The sequence below is a fragment of the Wasmannia auropunctata genome, unplaced genomic scaffold, assembly GCF_000956235.1.
Source record: "Wasmannia auropunctata unplaced genomic scaffold, wasmannia.A_1.0 LD335828.1, whole genome shotgun sequence".
NCBI classification, from domain to species: Eukaryota; Metazoa; Arthropoda; class Insecta; order Hymenoptera; family Formicidae; genus Wasmannia; species Wasmannia auropunctata.
Window position 1 is genome coordinate 229,028 of NW_012027062.1, and position 17,072 is coordinate 246,099.

The 17,072-nt window shown below is 40.8% G+C and overlaps 1 long non-coding RNA gene across 1 annotated transcript in view; it reads right to left on the reverse strand.

The window, feature by feature from the left end:
• Positions 1-1,703: 1,703 nt before the first annotated feature.
• The window catches only part of LOC105455861, a 41,205-nt gene continuing 25,836 nt past the window's right edge, over positions 1,704-17,072 (reverse strand). The window contains exon 3 of the long non-coding RNA XR_975166.1: positions 1,704-1,934. This is a non-coding gene — a long non-coding RNA (uncharacterized LOC105455861). The remainder of the gene's footprint in view (positions 1,935-17,072) is intronic.

Sequence of the window (17,072 nt, forward strand, 5' to 3'; positions counted from 1 at the left end):
CGTACAAAATATAAATTCGCGTGAAAATGGAGTTTTACGATCCGCGTGAGGCAAAAACGCACTTTCACCGACATTTTTATTTAATATACCTTGAATGAATGTTACACGTAAATATATCCCAGCAAAATACGATTATCAGAAAATGACAGGTGGCTTACAAGATAGACTAGAGCTGGTACATGGTATCGCGAATGCGTTTGACAGTAACGAATGTTTCGCGTTTGATATCCTATCCGGAGACGGGTGAAACAACGAGGAGGCAGAGTTTGAGCCCCTTGTACGTGATCGTGAACTTGATTTGGTGCGTATAAAAAGAACAGTTGCCGACGAAGGTTATTCGCGGTTCGCGCGACCAACGCGGCCTTTCCCGAGCATTATTCCGAGCATTATTTTCGAGCATTATCATCGCATCCGCACGTGGGCTCCTTCGCTTATAATCGGTTTTCCCGTTAAGCGGAGCCGACGGAGACGACGGGAGGCAACGCCAAAACGGGGAGAAAACGGAGCGTTCCATTCTCCCTTGTGTCACCAGAGACACGGACACGGACGAAGATCAGTGAACGCGGGTAGTATGTACAAAACTCATCGACTCACGTCAAGTGGGACCAGCTCTCGATCGATACGACGACTGATGTGTGTGTAGGTCTTCTCTCACTCTCTCTCTCTCTCTCGCTTTTGCCCGCTGTTGGCCTCCCTCGCTGTCTCCCTTTGTTCCCTCGGCGCTAACGGGGCCTCGGCGGAGAAAACACACTCTCGGTGCACACAGAGGAGAGGAATCGCGAAGGAAAGCAAAACCCTCGACGACTTAACCTCGCGCTTGCGACCCGCCGAATGCACAGAACAGAAGATTACAAACGGGAGAGCACATATAGCACGGCATAATACACACTCGCCTCCTCCCCCTCCCGCTCGAGAGCGTGTCGCGTCACCACAGCTGGTACAGTCACGTCTCGTAGAACAGCCCGATGTTGTTGTCGCTCTCCGTCGAACGTACGAGCGCGCGCGCGCGCGCGACAGAGGAAGAGAGATGTGTATACACGGCCGGTCGACTTCCGCTACTAAAGTCGCGGTTGGCTAGCCTTGCTCGTCGCTAGAAAACGACGCTGGAATCAACGATGAGTATAAAACGACCGGCGTGCGCGACCGCGCGCACGATACTTTTCTCTCTCTGTCTCTCTCCTCTAGCCTGTCTGCGGGAGCCTCGCGGCACGGAACGGCCGAGTCGAAGGGAGAACCGAGCGCTTAGCTTTTGTGTCCCGTGAGCGAATAGAGCGGCGTCACGCACCGAACGCCTCGAGAGACACCGCGGGACTGAGGCGCCGGCGTGCTTCCTCCCCACTACGGGTGCCGCTCCTATTCCCCCACCCCCACCCCTCGACGCTCCGGCGCGTCGCGGCGCGGCGGCTCCGGCGCGCTCTCGTGCCTGCGCGCTCCGCGCTCGTGTATCTTCGCGGCCTCTCCTCTCGCTCATCTCGTCTCGTACGCCTAAACCCGTCTCTGTTTCCACCGCGCCGCGGCCGATGCTCATTCTCTCTCGCGTTCACTCGCTCTCTTTGTCTTTCTCTCTCTCTCTCTCTCTCTCTCTCTACTTTCCATCTTGCCCCCTTCGTTTCTGTGCTCCCTCACGGGGAAACTGTGTGGGCTCTCTTTCTCTCCTACCTCCGCGCCGTGGGACTCACCTGTCGTTTGGTGCACTCCGGTTAAAGAGCCTTTTCGTCCTTTTCTTCTTTGTTCCTTCGTCCCCGTCCACTTTTTTACCCTCGTATTACGTCTCTTCGATCCTTCTCCACTTCGTAATAGTCTTCGGTGTACCGCTCCGCTTTTCTCCTCTTCGCCGATTCTCTTCCCGTGATTCTCCTCGCTTTACCACCTCCTGCGTCTACATCGTTTTATCCCTCCGTAACGCTTACGTGTAATGACGCGCTTCTCGAGTTCTGTAACATTATACGTGTATATGCGTATAACCGTAATCCTTTTTTTCTCTCTCGGTAAAATTGTTTATATCTCGAATTTATGCGCGGCGAATTCAGAGTTCACAATTGTTTGTGATCAGAACGTTGCGAGATTAAATAATTATACTTTGGAAATGTATCAAACGTATTAAACTAATTACTATTAAACTAATTGAATGAATTAAAGAAACATATAGGTATTAATTAAAAAATAATAAAGTACGATAATATGTAGGAACTCCAAATTATTAAATTAAATTAATAATTACAGAAAAAACTATGAAAGTTAGCGCGCTACTCCCATAGCCTTTTTTGTAATTATTAGTTTGTATTAAACTAATGTTAATATATTATGTATACACGGAGAGAATTTCCTTTTAAAATTTACCCTGAAAATCATCTTAATTGTGGGACAATATAGTATTTAGGTAAATTTTACTGTGCACTACAATAAATTTTACTGCGAAACCTTATTGTAGTGCACAGTAAAATTTGCCTAAATACTATATTGTCCTATGATTAACATGATTTTCAGGGTAAATTTTAAAATAAAATTCTCTCTGTGTAAAAATTACAATTAATATTAATATCAAACGATATCCATATTTTAACAAAAATATTTTAGATATTTTATTTTAACTTATCACTTTTACTTCATCTTTTATTTAGAATTTATTTCAATTTTTATTGAAATCACGATTAATTATAAGTTAGTATTTATATCTTTCCGTCCACGTCCACGGTCTACGACGACGTCGATGGCAACGCATGTGCGTATATTTTAAGGCACGAATGCTCGTGTGGGTGTACGTGCGTCAAAATAACGCTGCCGTTCATAATAATGTCACCGCCTATCCATTCTCGCTCTTACGTAAGTCTCGGCGTTGTTACAAATTACGATATAGGCGGTTAAAGATGTTAAAGGCGCGAGGATCCGAAAACGCTTCGAGGAGGCGAAAACCTCTGCTAAATCATTCACGCCGGAGTTTCAATCCGTATCCGGTGCGTTTCTCCGCCATCGGTTTCGCCTTTCCTCGCTCGAATACGATTCGGGGGATACATTTGAAACTCGTGGAGCGTAAGGGGCAATCGCGTCGACAAGCGACCGAAGTTTCCGAGCTACGCAAACGAGAGTTTATCCCAGAACCATCTTAAATTACCGTCAGTACGATATTCAAGTAACAATTCGATTTATTTTCAAATAGCCCTTTCCATCGATCGTGACTTGACGAACGATCGTAGTTTCGTGCAGATTATTCTTACGATTTTTGATACGCACACGGTAATAATAAATAATACATGAATTAAATACGCGAGGATTTTAAATAGTCTCGTGATTATATTCTAATGATTCTAGCACTAATTCGTCAATCCGTACTTAATACGATACCGTAAAAATCTTCATGTATTGATTCATGTATATATATATAAGATTTATTATAAGATTAAAAAGATATATCAAATAGGCACTTCATCTCTTCGTCACGTTTCGATATCGATACAATAAGCGTTTTATTGATAGCTCCACTCGTCTTTCCGCGAAAGGATTTAATAGTACTTCTAAATTTTTATTACATATCGAACAATTACATTTTGCCTTTAACAAATCATACTAAAAATAAATAATACTTGATATATTTTTAATCTTATAACATATCCAAAACGTACTCTTTGAACGACGGATACTTTTCGTACTTAGTTTCCTGTTTTTCATTCGTATGTCTGTCATCGAGATTATTTCGTACTTAAACACAGAAATAGAAATGTTGCAAAATCGGATTTGCAGTATTGCAGAGTTTTGACAGCCTATAATTATTTTATTCACGTGATTATTAATAGTTCACGTAAATAGATGCCATCATCATCACGAATTTTGTGTGTTACAAAAACGCATTCGATCTCCGTGGGAATTTTGACCAAACGTGCGCCTGAAACGCACCTTAACGACAATGGATGGACAATCGATTTATCATTGTGAATTTTCGTCGCAAGTACATGTATGGCGAGTTTGTCAAGTGTGCAGACATTATACATACGATGGACGTACAGAACTTTTTAACCGAATTCGCGAATTTCCGATAAATGCTCAATATACTGTTCGACTAATTAAATTGCGAAACTTATTCAAATTACAATCTCGCGAATATTGTGTCGCGAGTGTATCGGCAGTGAAACAAAGTGACATGCAATCGACGCGGGATGATGCAGAGATGCTCCTGGGAATCAATCTCAGATATTGGTGTAGCGGATAATTGCAGCGGACGATGAGGATTGGTGAACGCGCGAGGGAGGTCGAGGAACGTCGCGATATCGTGAATATTGAATTTTAATGTTAATTTCGGCAATTAATCTGTTTTATTTATCTGTGCTTTTTTTATGCTTTGTGATATAATATGTTATTTTCTATTATCCCATATGAGCACACAGCGTTTAAATAAAATTTACGTTAATAACTTGAGCGCGAAATAAAATGTTGAAATGGCTTTTATAGTGATCTCTTTTGTGTCATAATAATCAAAATACAAAAGACATTTTGCCGAATTTATATAAAAGCGCGAATTTATATATACGTACGTAACGCAGACTTTACGAATTATAAATCAAAATTGTATATCGTATAATATTCGTGTATAAATTTATATGTAAAATAAATGGAATGCACAGCGCAGCTAAAAAGAATAGACTATAGACTGCATAGATAGTAATTCGTATTAATCTCTCTTTTTAATTATTTTAGCACTAATTCCGTAATTAATTCGATCCTGTAAAAATCTTCATTATACTCATTCGCGAGACGCGACGTTTAACTGTTACTCTATTCACGTGCGGCACGGAGATTTAATACGTGAAAGATGTGCACAGCCAAAGTGAGATTTATACGTAATAATTTAATTCAAGAATGAAGATACGGGTAGAATAACCATTACGGATGTTACATCCGTTACAATGCGTTGTGCAGAAGCACGCGGCAGGTCGCGCGGAGTAGGGACAAGTATTAGGTCCCGCGCGCGCGTATGCCTGCAGACACGAGACACTGCTGTGCCTTCCGGCCTTCCGGTGCAGCCACACGTTACTGTACGCTCTCACCTCTCGCCGAGGTCGCACATGACGATACTTTCGCTGGGACAACGCAATGTTTAACATTCTGAAATATAATATTTCTTAAATAAGATATCGCAACTCAATTTCATAGACGCTTTATTTCTTCGTCACGTTTCCTTGTGGATATAATAAGCGCCTTATCGATCGTTCACTCCTCTCTCCGCGGAAACGGCAAGGATTTAATAGTACTTCTGAATTTTATATATTAAACAATTACATTTAGCCTCTAACAAGTTGAAATAATACTTGATATATCTTCTTAATATTATAATACATCGAAACGTGCTCTTTGAGCGACGAACACTTTTCGTGTAGTTTCTAGCTTTTCGTATTTCGGTCACCGCGATTATTTAAAGGCAGAAATAGAAAGTTTTGCGAAATCGAGTTTGCAATATCACAGCGTTTTGACAGTCTAATTATTTTGCTGGCATGATTATTAATAGTTCGCGTAAAAGATCTCGCCATCATGATGAATCTTGCCGCATGCAGATGTTACGAAAACGCATTCGACCTTCGCGGGAATTTTGATCGATCGCACGCCTGAGACACATCTTAACGACAAAAGAGAAGGACTTATTTCGTCACATAAATATTCTTTAAATAAATTCGCAAATTATCAAATGAATGGACAATGGGTTTATCATTGTGGATCGATATCGTGGATTCTTGTCAGGAGTATGCGAGTGTGTCAAGTGGCATCACATACGATGGATGTAGAGAACTCTTTAACCGAATTCGCGAATGACATTTCCGACAAATGCTCAATATAACTGCTCGATTAATTAAATTGTGAAACATGTTCAAATTACAATCTCGCGAATATTGTCGCGACTCGCGAGTGTACCGGGAGTGAAACAAAGTGACATGCAATCGACGCGGGATGATGCAGAGATGCTCCTGAATCAATCTGAGATACTGATGGTATTGGATAATTGCAGCGGAAGATGTGTGACTGGCGAACGACATTGGGAAACGCCGCAATACCGTGAGTACTGAATTTCAACATCAATTTCACAATTAATCTGTTTTTATTTAGTAGCTTTTTTTAATGCTTTTTCGTGATATATGTTATTCCTATATTATCCCATGTGAGCAATGTAATAAAATTTACGTGTTAATTACTTGAGGACGAAATAAAATGTTGAAATTGCTTTTGTCGCGATCTCTTCTGTGTCATAATGATCAAAATACAAAAGACATTTTGTGAAATTTATACAAAAGCTCGAATTTATACATAATGTATACATAATATAACTATGTTGTACTACTGTATACATGTATAACTTTACGAATTACAAATCAAAATTGTATATCATATGTAATATTCGTGTATGTAAATTTATATGTAGAATAAATGGAACGCGGCGCAGCTAAAAAGAATAAATTATACTGCATACGTGGTAATTCGCAATAGTCACTCTCTTTCTCCAAGGCAAAAATAAATTTATGCGTGTCAAACTGATAATTTTGTGTCTTGCGTGTCACGTCGCGAATTTTTATATTTATCATTGTAACATAATTCCCCGCATATTTTTGCGCTCTCAGTTGCAATCCAAGTATGCAAAACTGACATTTTTCGTATCTCCTATTTAATTTAACAATTTTCTCACATCGCTGTGAGATTTTACTAAATTTGTATGCGTTTAATATTTATGAAACGTACACATACATATATGTCCTCGCTTTATGCAATTTTTCCTGTTTATAAAAAACTTTTGCATATGCGTCTTCGCAGATTTAATACGTCTGAAACTTTCGCACGTCTATATCTTTATCTTTATCTTCAACAAGTTCATAATCACAAATTCAGCTTCTCATGCAGTTTTAGTACCCTATAATGTAAAATACTTGTTCGTGCGGGTATTCCGTAAAATTCATAGTGGAAAGAAATGGAGCTACAACCATAAAAATGATAGTCCTGTTTTTGAAATAGAGCGTCCCGCAATTATGCACCAAAATACGGAATTGTCTAGTTTTGCATCCTTGAGGGAGAGAGAGAGAGAGATAAGACCTATCTTATTACGCGTGACCCCTTCCCCCGTTCCCCCTTTGTTCTCCCCCTTCGCCACTTCTATAATATGCACGCCGAATAAATTAGCATTATTTCGTTGCGGCATCTCGCAGCTGCATGTACCGTTATACATTTTGCATGCAGGGTAATGACGTCGCGCGCACGTGACATAGTAGCGCCGCTAGTACGATGTCTATCTCAACTTTGTCAACGCTCCTCGTGTGCCTAGCTAGCTGGTGCGCCGTCCTTTCGTCAAAGTACGCGTGTCTAATGTGCCTTTACACAATATTCTCCCATTTCCGGGGTCGCGTTACACGGATTACCGCGCTTAACGGCGCAACTTGACGGGATCGCTTTCGTAACAGGCATCGGACGAGGAGTGTATATGCCTTTGCGTAGGGAGCGCAACTAAAGCAAAGAGAGACTTCACACCGACGACGTGTCGCGAAGATATCGGCACTTTTGCCTGACCGATTTTACTATAATGTTATATAAAATGCGAACCGTGTGTATTCATACCGGCGTTAAAATCAACGAATTTCTCAAGCGAGAAATACGAAATAGTATCGTGATGCCGGAAGAAACGACGTCGAGTATCGAAAAACTCCCGGAATGGTGGAAAATGTCTGATACATGCTTTCCAGAAATAAATTTGCAAACTTCAATAAAATTGACATAAATAAAAAAAAGTTAGCATTTCTGATAGTCTTTTTCAATTTCAAATTTCTCAGTTTTTTTCAAGATATCGTGAAATAATAGTCAATCTCAATAGCTTTTAGTTATTATATTTCTTATTTTGCATGTAGTCGTGGACAGATGGGTTGGGACATTTTTTTTTATAGGTTTCAAAGCGCACTAATATTTTACAAATACGAATCACGATTGGCGTTATACTGTCTTCAGACTAAAGAAAGTACATCGTGGTTCGTATATGCAAAATATTATATATAATAATATTATATATAAAATATATATTTATGTATATTAAATATATATTTGAAACCTATAAAAAAAAGTGTCGCAACCGGTCTGTCCACGACTGTACATATATGGGACAAAGAAATTAGAAAGAATTTTTTAAATATCTCGATAGAATTTCGGGAAGGAGATGCATCTTTGTTCGTTGCATCTGACGCGAAATGAGAGAAACTGTCATGTATATTAGTCCGAAGAAATAATCGCATTTATTTTTTTATGTTCCGCGTGTTAAAAATTTGACTGTATTAGTCAAGCTGTGAAATAGAAAGATCCTTTCGTTTACATTTCTGCGCTCTCGATGCCACGAAATATCGCCGTTGTCGCCGAGGAGAGCTCCTCTCTGAACTATTTGACAGGCTGTATACGGCACGAAATAAATTGTTGTCGTTGGCCTTCTTTCATTTCAAGCAATTTCCGTGGGCTTCGGATCTACGCGGAGTGTGGGCCCTGGCCAGTTCAATATCTTTCTGTTACTTTTGCCCTATTTACCCAACCTCCGCCGTACCATTTATTTTCGTTCGCTCGGCTGCACGCGGAATTGAGGCAGCAGAATCGCGGCCTTCCAATTAGTTGACTTTAAGTCGACTAGTTTTTCTAACGCGGCTATTTCCGGAAGATAAACCGGTTCACCAATTCCAAGCCTTTTTCCTTTATAACAGTCTCTTTCCGGTCGCGATAAAAAACGGAAATGCGATATATTTAAGACAAATTTAAAAATCCATATTACTGTACATAAGTCAAATATTTCTTAATAAATAAAAATATTCAAAAAAAATTTATCACTTCTCAATTACAATAATAAGTTACAGTGATGTTATCTAAATAACACAAAGTGCACTCGCTGCAGAAATGCAAAAAATATGCGAAAGATTTGTTAACATATCGTATTACTTCTTCGGGTCTGGTCTTGCTCGTACTTCTCATGCATGAATTCCGCACGAATGCCATAACTCTCAAGTGGTAAGGTGCAGCACTGCCGAGACGGTTGACACGATCACGGTCCCGAAGACCACGTCACTCCGACAATATCTCTTCGGGGACAGATCGCGGCTTTAGGAGAGGACAGTTTAAAGAGACAGTTGGCGGAGACGCGAAAACGGGGATGTCGGGCGAAAAGCGGGAGGGTGACGGAGGAGGGAGGGGAGAGGGCGAAAAGGGGCAGAGTTACTCGACATTCGAAGAAAGCGGCCAATCTGAGGGGACTCCGCAAGATTTCTGCTGCGGACAGACTTTCGCGAACGTGGCCGAAGATAGGTGCCAAAGCGGCGGTCCGCATCGGCGGATTCAACGCCGGCTGCTACGCGAAAAGCGAAGCAGGCTCGCGATGCTTACGGCTTTAAAAGTCGCCAGCTTGCACAACTCGACGAAAAAAAAAAAAAACTGTCCAGCGGAGGATCACCTGGGGACCCGCACACGATTCGAGAAGCCGAACTCTATACATACCGGCAAGCTGGCGGGTTGTTACCGGTAGTCTCTTTAAAGATGTAGGAGATAACGCGGTCTCGCTGGTGGCGGTGGTATGAACGATGTGAAAAATGCATCAAGACATTTGTCCGCGTGAAGTATTTACGTTGCCCCTGAGGATCTCCAAGAATGTGCGGATAGTTCCACGTTACGGTAAAATTCATTAATAATGCGGAGTGCGTGGTATTACGCGGCAAAGATCGTTTCTCTCGAAAATACACGCTCTTCAGATCGAAAGCTCGCATCTTTAATCTTTAATTTCGTAAATTGAGATAAACGCTCGCGATTATAAATTATAATGCTAGTAGAAATGAGGTTATTAATAAATGAAATAAATAAATACATGATTACGCAAAAAGATCAGTAGGTTCTAAAATTGCGCTAACAGTGCGATAACTTATAATTAGTGTACCTAAGAGTAAAAAATTTTTAGATAATCGTCCGATATCCTTAACAGATATGATCAGAAGGTAAAAATAAAAATTTTTTTAAGTAAAAATATATTTATAGCACAATCGCGAAATCGGCGATCCGGAAAGAACTTTTAGTAGATTAAAGCGCGGGTCAAAGGGTTCGTCGGCCTAATCGCTTAACTTGCTCGAGCAAACGGTATCTCGTAGTACGGGAAAACCCGTCACGGGGCTTTGCGAAGCCCAAGTAAGTCGGGCTTACGTGGGGATGAGACGAGGCCCCGAGCTGAAGCGCAAACCCGGAATTGTCATTTTATCTCGCTCGGTTGAAGTTACTCCGTTGAGGACTTCTGTTTTACGAAAAGTACGAAACTTTGGTACGAGAATTATGTATACGAGAGCACAGCCGAGTGTATACAGTTAAAACTTTCGAATCAATTTTGATTCTCGCGACGGTAGATTGAGGAGCCGAGAATATAAAATAAAATGGTGATTAGGTAAGGGGTGAGAAAAGGTGTAAACTTTTCTTCGCAGTCGACGATATATTAATCGCGTTTCTGTAAGACTTTACTCGCGCGGGGCTCCACCCCTCATTTATACAACATAAGCTGTAAAAAAAAACATCCGATTCGCGCTGACTGTAGGATTAAAATTGACGAGGATGGCCGTATAAATAAAAGTATCCGCCGACGAGGATGGGCGCGCACTCATGGAATCACCCGTACAATCACGAATTCTAGCACGTGTTACCGTAGCCGTATACATATAGGAAAGTAGCCCCGGCTTCTCCCTGAGCGCAATAACGATCCCGTGTCCCGATCCCGCGCCGGGGCGCCCGGAATACTTTAACACTTCGTAGTCAAAGATATTGAATAGACTATAACGATAACCGTTATCGTTACCCGCCATCCTCACACCACGATGCGCCCAATCAAATGGTCCCTGCGTCAGGTATCAACCTCGGACCTCCGTAACCGCCGTGTTATATTGGTGTGTACAGATACGGGACGATGGACATCTTACGGGCTCGAACGAACACATGTATCGCCCCGTGAAGGTGTCGATGGCGATGCCGACGTTGGCACTGGCTATGTGCGAGTACACGTACATATATACATATACGCAGGTAGATACCGTACATATGTATATGTACGTTTTAAGCTTCCGAGTTTTCCCGCATCAAACATCTCGAGTCTCCTGGTGGCTTCAAGGGGGAGGCTTTACAATTTCGACCGACGGCACGTTCTGCAGGCGTCCTCGAGGAGGTCGGTCATAGACGAGGTTAAAACCCGAGGAAAACGAAATTATTCGCGATCGCGTGTCTTTATATACGTTCCCGCGAAACGCGCGATTTAAGTCGTACTACGGTGGCGGTTCGTATATACCTAAATTCGTCGGGAGAGATTCTCGCGGGTTCACATCGATCTGCGGAGTTTGACGCGTCGGGCGTTGGCACCCTCAGCCTTTTGAGAGAAGAAAAAAAGATCGTACATCTAAAAAGATATATTTCGTCGTTTATTCCGCGTATTTTTATCGCTCGCTCGCCCGCTGCTTAAAGCGCAGGTTTACGCGCGGTAGTTACGTTAAAAATTCAACGCGTTTGATATGCATTGCCGCAACTGCACGCGCAGGTACATACCGAGCCCGGTCTCGCGTATCTAGAAATAGCCTCTCGACGCTTATTTATGCGCGCGGTCCGTCCCTCCCTCCCCGCGCGTCGCATGGTGTATTTGCACCGGGGATCAACAATGCACTTTTGCGAATTGTTGAAGCATGATGCGCGGCGTACAAATGATAAATGCGACAAACAACAACGCGTCCAACCTGTCCCACCTTTCACCGTATGAATGGCACGAAAATGAGTGCCCGGTGCCCGACATACAAGAGTTCTTTTTTTTTCTTTCTCTCTTTTTTTTTATTCTCCTACTCTCTGCATCGCGACATCAGGCTCCCGTTCTCTGTGCCTGAATAAATAGAAATTTTCTCCGTGAAAGGAACGGTCGCGTGGCATTGAAACGCGGAAACCGTTTAATATAACGGCTAGGTAATGTCTGTAAATTGCGCGGTAACCGTTTCTCTTTAGGGGATTAAGATAATTACGAATTAAAAAAGAAGGAACCTCTCTTGATAAAAGCGCGTAACACCATCTCTTTCCTACGTGTTTTGCGATACTTTCACAAGTGCGTAAACTGACACACACATACACACACACACACACACACGCACATCTTAACGTCGAATTTAAAAACATATATAAGTGACGGTACAATTTACGTTCTGTAAAAATTTCAATTTATATTAACAGCCTATTAACATTGTGTTATTATCTATATGTCGCATCGGTCTTTGTTTTCTATCCGTTCGTTATTACGCGATTCAAGTGAAGCGTGAAGATATTAAATTGAAGTGCTTCGCAGATGATTCTTTCTGATTGAAGGGGGATGCTGCGACGAGAGTACGCTCGTTAAAAACAATCGATAGGTCAATACCTGGCACTTGTGTCAATCCTCCTTTTACAATCAGTCCGCGAACTTGCAGCTGCTTGCATTTAAATGCAAAGCGCATTTGCATTGATGTCTGGCGGCCGATGGTCGGAATATATTTTCTAAGAATTATTGCGCTGTTTATATCTTCTCCGGGCACACGGAGAGAGAAGCGGCGACGATTGCGCGGCACGTAAGTAAAATAAAAGGTATAGCATAATTGATAAAAGCTCTTTCAAATGCTCGCCCTCGCGAAGAATCACGTCGATCCCATCGAGCAAGCGTCACGATGGCGAAGCCGTCTTTCGCTCCCACCCGATCGCTAAGCCCGACCATTCATTCCAAGGGCGGGGCGAAAGGGGGGGTTGGAAAGGGGTTGAGAAAGGATTGTCGGAAGAGACGGGTGGCGAGTCCGGGGTGCGTATCTGCATGCAGAGCGGAATGCGCAATACGCGAGTTCTCAAATGGCTCGAAAGTGTTGGAAGTCGACGCGTCGCAGATTTAATGACGTAGCGGTAGACAAGAGAGAGAGAGAGAAGGACGAGAAGGGGCGGTTGGAGAAGAAAATCTAGGACGCGGGGAAACGGCCCTTGTTACACGTTACGGGATTGTGCCATTTCTGGTAGCGCTCCAGACATCCCTTTACACACGCGAACTTGCAAACAAAATACTACTCGATTATACAGCATGAGGATGCACAAAAACGGATCTAAAATCCGTTTCAGAAGTAAAGAAACGGAGAAACTTGGTCTGCGTTTCGGGGAAAACTCTTCGTTTCGCGCGCCGTCAATATCCATTCCCCCGCAGGGGCGCATTGTCCGGCGGCCCGGATACTTTTTCAGCGTATCGGGAATTCAGTATACATTCGAAACTGAAATGTTGTACTAAACGCGCGGCACGGAGCACTCTCCTCGGGCACGTTGGAGATGTGAGCGGAATCGAAAGAGCTTCGTTACTCTGACAGAGGGCCGGAATCGCTCGAATCGGGTTACATTCGATCTCCGTCCGGAAAGAAGACGGGAGGGGGGAATTCACCCCGTCATACATTTTCTTTACCGTTTGAGATGAGATCGTCGTTTCCTCTGTGCAAACAGTGATTACATGGCAGCAAATAAATTCGGATTTTAACGATTTCGTGCCCGTTGCCCGCAATGTAAATCAAACGCGAGTGGCATCAAGCGCAGTTGCGATGAAGGAGTTTAATCTCTTTTGACCCTGTACTTTTTTTATGCAGTCGTAAAAATAAGATCTTTTGAGCTTTCAATATCACACAATATTAACTTTAAACAATAGAGTTTAAACTAATAAAAATTCTTCAAAATTTAATAATCTATATTTTTACAATTAAATTCGTAAAGAATCAAGCTGACGAATTTTTATTTAAAAAATCAATGCAATAATTTCATGTGCATAGCATTGTGCATAGCATTGTGCATTGCATTTAGTCGAAATATGTCACATACAATATCAGCCACTCGATTTTATCCAACGTTTTCATTGGATTTCCCTTACCTCTCGCGAAATAAGCGAATATTCTCAGCTTGATCCGCTTACGCCGGTTTTACCCCAGTTTCTCGTAAGGATAATATACATATACGACAACCCTCTATAACATATATAAACATGACATGCGGCTATATCGGATCTACACGGAATTATTCGCGAATTGCACTTCTGTTATAATATAACTTTAGTAACTTTGGAAAGCAAAATATATGTAATGTTCAAAAGCATATAAATATCTTAAAATGTTGTTAAATGTGTTTCGATAAAACAGACTACATTGAGGGAAAGAAAACGGGTTCTTCTTAAAAACGTAGCCGAAATAAGCGCGTTTCTCGAAATTCAATGACTTTTTCCCGAAACTCTAAAATTCATGTTTCCCGTCTAAAATTCATACTCTTCGAAATATATTGATTTGCCCCGCTTTGAAATGTTCTCGTCCTGTACGAGCTTGCGAGTGAGTTAAGACGCGTTTTGTGTTTACAGATATGCCGGGGCGTTTTACAGCCGGGAAAGATTCGTCGGAAGCTGCTGGCGCGAGAGCTTACATGTACATACATGTATGTACCTACATGCGCGTATATACATCGTGTATGTACGGCATAACGGAAAGAGATGCGTGTAGACTGTACATACACGCCAGCTAGACACACATGGAAGACAACCCCCGCCGGGCTGTCCGAGGACATGTTAGCTTCGCACGTGATGCTCCCAATCTACCGTCTTCAGTTTAGGCCACGAACTGCACCGGAAGAGCGAGGAGGCCTCTTCGCACATTCTAAATTCCTCGATACTCGGGTAATCCTTTTTTTTCTATCAGACTCGAAGATTAACAATAAAATTAGGATCAGAAAGAAACGCGAAGTCGCCATGAAATTATAAACTTTCAAATCGCCATCGATCATATATATTCATTAAGCATTGTAAATATTTTAACATTCGCATTTAAAAAATATATATGTCTAGATTATAGATCATGTTACGATACGTACGGAGAGAATTTTCTTTTAAAATTTACCCTGAAAATCATGTTAATCGTAGGACAATATAGTATTTCGACAAATTTTATGTGATTTTCTTTGTTTTTTTTTTACTGTTCACTACACTAAATTTATTGTAGCATATATTTTAAAAAATAGTGAAAATCATATAAAATTCATCAAAATACTATGTTGTTCCACGATCAACATGATTTTCAGGGTGAATTTTAAAATAAAATTCTCTCTGTGTAGGAAAAAATAGGCCATGCTATTCAAACAATAATCGGACAACTAACTACTCAAGTAATGTGTGTCATGTCTGAATATAATAAATATGACTGATATTTCTTATCAAACACATTAGTAGTTTAGTTCAAATTACTCCGATTTTTATTTCACAATAAAGTTTCAACAACTTGACGTATTTTATCGGCATGTAACGTTATTAATTTCTTAGGGGCTGATCGTCTATATAGTCTCAATAAATTTTCTGTAATAATTACATCGCAGATTAAGCACAGACACGTTAGAATTATGATTTACTAACATTACGTAATCCGAGCAACTTGTTTAATCGAATAAACAGAATCGCGAAGGGTCATAAATATCTAGAGTAGAATCTCTCTTCGTTTCTGCGAAGGTATTCGAGGCGTCAGGCGTACGCACCCTTGATTTTCTTTTCCCTCTGCCGCTTTTACGCTACTCGAATGACAAAACCGCCGTTGTTTTCTTTCCAGCTTGAGTCCTAATCCAGGGGATTCCGCCGCTGTCACGGCGACAGTCTCAAGAGCGAAAATCTTGTTGCGCGCCATACGTTACTTATCGCTATATTATCCACACTGCTGTCGTCAAGCTGTGCCGACGTGCACAATGATAAGAATTATTGGCGCGTATTGTTAACGTATTTTTATAACGATAAGTGCATGCATGTATGTACGAAGTTCTCTATTGAGAAGAGAATGGCGAGATTTCTCAAAGAAAATTATAATATACTAACGTGTAGAATCCTAAAAAGCGGAAAGTGCGTGCGTAGCGTTAACAAATCATGAATGAACAACTTGTTTCACTATTATACATTCGCAATATTTTTCGAACTCTAATCAAAGAAATTTTTCGTCCGCGTTCTTTGTTGGGGTCTCGCGCTTTACCTCTTAAGATTTGAGCTCAACAATGTGATTTTTTTTCGAACCATTGTCCAATTTTTCGTGAAAATTTCTTAGATTTTACGATCTTCGATACGCACACATATCAGTTTTATTAAAACCGTCCACGCGCTGTAAAACGGTAATAATAAATAACACATTGATATTTCCAACTGAATTAAACACGTTAAATAATTTCGTGATTATTTGTATGATATATGTTATTCCTATATTATCCCATATGAGCAATTAATGCAATAAAATTCACGTGTTAATTACTTGAGGACGAAATAAAATGTTCAAATTGCTTTTATCACGATCTCTTCTCTCACAATGATCAAAATACAAAAGACATTTTGTAAAATTTATATATACTAGTGCATACATAACAGGCGCGCGCTTCGCGCGCGCTGCGTATTAAATCCCATACGTCTCCCAATTACATTTATACCAATTTACATTTTAATTAAACAAATGTTAATTTTTGATATAAAATAAATTTTCAAAAAAATGATGCTTTTCGCGCGGTGCGTATTAAACTCCATACATCGTCCAATAACATTTATACCAAACTATATTTTAATTAAACAAATTTTAACAATTTTCAATAAAATAACGTTTTAATCGGCCATATTAATTCGGCCATTTTTAATTAAAATCACGATTTTTTAGAAAATAGCCACATAATTCATCTTTAAGATAAGCCCAGAAAGAAATCGATATATTTATTTTTCTGGAAGATATGAATTTTTAAACATTGAAAGAAAAAAGCTGCAATGCAGATAACATGGCATTTGATTTTTAAGATAAAAATTTTTTTTATGAAAATTTTTTATATCAGTTAATTTTTAAACAAAAATTTTTTTTTGAATATTTTTTTATATTATTAATTTTTTAGATACAAATCTTTTTGATCCATCATCCACCACCACCCCCCAGGACCGCCACCCATCACCACCACCCACCACAACTACCCATCACCACCCACCGCCACCGCCACTCCCACCACTCATCCCCATCACTTACCACACTACTCTTTACCACCAT